We start from the raw sequence: 3,846 nt of genomic DNA on the forward strand, positions 1-3,846 counted from the left end.
GAGAGGCAGCCTTGGACTCCTGTGGACCAGCACTTCTGTATGTGACCCTGAGGAAATACTTCAGAAGGTTTCACCTCAGTAATGCTGCTGTCTCCTTAATCATGGCTCATTTGTGCTCTCTCACTTTACAGTTGTTGCTACGATTAGAGCTGCTGAGCAATGTTGAATGTAGGGTAGGGGTTCCATTTATGTATATGAAGAATTCTGGGAACGGCAGGAGAAGATGCTCTTGCTTTGACCTCCTTGTGACTGGAAGCAGACCAGTGTTTCTATCAAATTTGCCTTTGGGATGGTGAGAGTAGAAATGACAGGAGCTCCATCACTGGTCCCCAGGGAGCCGGCCCAGGGCTGGAGAGAGGAAGGATGGAGTCAGGGACAATTCTCCAGAACCCTCCTGGAGTTCTGCATATCTGCATGCACATATTGTGTGTATGTGTGCCCGTGTGAGCTGACTAGTCTGAGCTAGCCAGCTTGCTGCAGGGTTGCCCTGCATCTGACTTCTGGGTGTTTGGATTGCTCACAGGCGTCATACCTGCCTGGCTGTTTCCTTGGGTTCCGATGACTCTGGCCCTCGGGCTGGAATGGCAAGTGTATCATTCCCTGAGCTGTCTTCCCAGTCCAAATGCCCTTTTTACTTATGAGCCCATACCTGGGACACAGGGCACCTGTATGAATGGATGTGTAGATAGGAGGGAGACAGCGTGCCCCTGTTCTGTCGAGTCAGCAGTTGTGGGTTTGCCTTCTGATGGCAAATGAGGCAATGCTTATTAAGGTCTGGCTTGGAAGCTTTTATTGTAATGATCTTTCAGTTACAGGGAGTATCTTAATTTGTTGTTTTGGACTCATTTGAAGTTGACAGAATCCATATAACTTAGCAGATTACCTTAGGAATTTCAAAATGTGTGTCTCAAAATAGAGCTTAGAAAAAAATGGGGAGTAGAATCTGTGTTGGCTTTAAAATCTACTTTGAGCAAGGGAAATTTACAGCTTGGGCTGCCTTCTGAGTCCCTGCTGCTGATGCTGCACTTTGGGCGACAGGCTGTCATTTCAGGCCAGAGTTTTCATTTTTAAATAATTTGTTCAAAATGAAATACTACTCTCTTTTAAGAAAACTTTAGGCTGAATTATTTTACCAAACATTTCCATGTCATGCTAAAAGATTAAATTTAACACATCAATGGTGTCTTAAGGAAACCCAGCTACAACTGGTAACGAAGTGTCCTAATTCTCGAAAAGGCAGGAAGGGGGTTTGCACTCCACCAGAAAGCCTCGGCACTCCTAGGGCTTTGTGGCACTTTTAAACAGCACCACCTTGTGGAGTCCACTAGCTATAAACGCACAGCGGCACTGTAAGACCCTATCCTTGAGTCTTTGAATACCATGGTTAGCTAAGTGTGATGTCATATGCTTGCAATCCCAGCACTCAGAGGCTAAGACAAGAGGATTGGCATGAGTTCAAGGAGAGCCTAGAGTACACAGTAAGACTTTATCTCAAAAAACAAAAAAAGATGGGGGAGGTCTGGGACGTAACACAGTGGGACCAAAGGTGTCTAACATGTTCAAAGTCTTGGTTTGAGTCCCAGAACTGGGCTGGTGTGGGAGGTGGCAAATGAACCATTCCTGATGTTGCTCAGCCTACTGATGTTAGACCCCCAGAAAACTCAGGTATCCGGGGTCCCAGGCCACGACCGCGGTCACCCCAGTCACCAGGCAGATTCGAGAGCTTGCTGCAAACTGCATGAAGCTTTATTGTAATTTAAGGAGCTAACCCCATGTTAGCTCGGATCTTTTGTCTACCCACCATGGCGGTTGGCTACAAAAGACAGTTTGAACCTGCTGCCGAGCAATCTTGTAGGGTAGCGTAAGGGGAGTGTCTAGGGGTACCCACAGGCTCACGATTGGTGTGCCTCCAGGCTTGGAGGGTTTGCCCTGTGTTGATTGGCCAACTGGTTGTTATGGCCCATAGGCCCTCCCAGGGTGGTTGCTATGCTCTGTGCATCATTGTTGTGTGCTTTGTCCGTAAAGTACACCCAGGGTCGTAAAACATAGCACCACCAGCTAACTTCTGATTGGTTCCTTGTTACAAAGCAGGCACCTAACCTCTGGTGACTAAGACAAGGTCATAGCGAGCACGTGTTACTGTCATGGCTGCCAAAATGGGGGGCTGGTCCCTTCACTGATAAATGAATTCCATTTCCTGAATTGATTAATTTGAGTGTAGATATATATTCAATCAACTTCCTGGAAGTTATTTATCCATAGATGACTGTCTTTTTACCTGCCTCCTTTCATACTGTCTGCCTTCACCCCAACCATAAAATCTCACTGGTGACGAAATGCAATTTTCACAGAATAGAAAGGGACACAGGTTACAGGTGCTTGTTATAAATGCAAAGGTGCTTATACAGCTCACCAACATCATAAGAAATGTCAAAAAGTGTTTTCATGGGATGGTGGGAGAGAACAGCCAATGATAATAGTTTTTTCTCCAAATACATTTTATGCTCTCACTGGGAAAAAGCTAAATTGTATTTGCCAGATTCCCTTGCAATTAGGCAGGGCCCCATGATTGAATTTTGGCAGGCAGAATATGGATAGAACCTGGTTTCTAAAATATCCTTCTTAATTTCTTTGCTTCTCCCAAATCCCCTGATATCTGTCCTTATCCAGGCCTTCCATGGGTGCTTCACAAGCCTGTCCTCAGCCTGTGCTCCTATTCATACCTGTCAGGGCCCAAAAATACCGATTATGATATTTTGGGGTGCAAACCTCAGCTCCATTCCAGGAGCTAGAAGCTCCCATTGTCTTTTAGATGCCAGCTGGTTACCTCCGGATAGCCTGGCCAAAGTGGAGAATGGCTCCTAGTTTGTATAACAATAGACCTAGGCCCTGGGTGGGTCCACACTTATTCTGAGAGCTAGTGAAATGTGCCTGGTGCCAGAAGGCTGGGGCCCTTGTGGAATGTCTGAGGGCTTGTATGCAAGCCTAGAGACTAATAAGAGGCTGGTGAGGATGTGCAGTTCTGAGACTGTCTCTGGGATTAAAGGAAATATTTTATATCAGCCTTATACATGATAATAGATGTCTTCTGCTATCACCCCCATTGTTGGAAAGCTATTTAAGAGGATGCTTGAATAAACCTTGGACTCCAGCATGGACTGAGAGCTCTCCCGAGAATGCAAGATGTCTCTGTCTCATCATTAACGCCATTGGGTAGCCAGGCTCTCCTGATCCACACTCCCCCACTCAGGGATGGACCCAGGGCTGTTCGGCTGGTTCCGATTGCAGCCCCAAAGACATCAGTCCGGAATAGATGGCCTCTGTAGTGTGGACTGATACAGGCCAGAGCCCGACACTGACCTCACAACCTTGAGTGAATGCAATGTGAACACAGAGCACATTTTATTACCAAAAGCTAAAGATTTGGGGTTTGTTTGTATAGGACAGAAGAAAATGGAAGGAAAGAGAGATGCTGTCGTGGGAGAACATGCTTATCCTTCAGAAAGATGCTTGGGCTGTCTGACTCGTTTGTCAGGTTTCAGAGTAAGCATGTGGTTGATAAATGCTGGAAGCCCCAGTAGCACAGCCGGGAAGCAGCGCCACAGGGAACACCATTGACAGTACGAGCTTGGGAGATAGATAAGCAGGCTGTGATGGAGATGATGAAGTTTTGGTAGAAATGCTTCCTGCAACTGCAGATGTGATAAGTCTAGGCAAGGTGCCTGCACTGTAGGGTGTTTAGGAATGGGGCCTGCCAGCTTTCATGGTGTCATTATACCCCTTTCATGATGCTGTCAGACCTCATGCTGTCAAACCTCTTCCATGCTAATTAAAGTTCTCAATAAT

This window comes from Cricetulus griseus, chromosome 2 (assembly GCF_003668045.3).
Source record: "Cricetulus griseus strain 17A/GY chromosome 2, alternate assembly CriGri-PICRH-1.0, whole genome shotgun sequence".
NCBI lineage: Eukaryota > Metazoa > Chordata > Mammalia > Rodentia > Cricetidae > Cricetulus > Cricetulus griseus.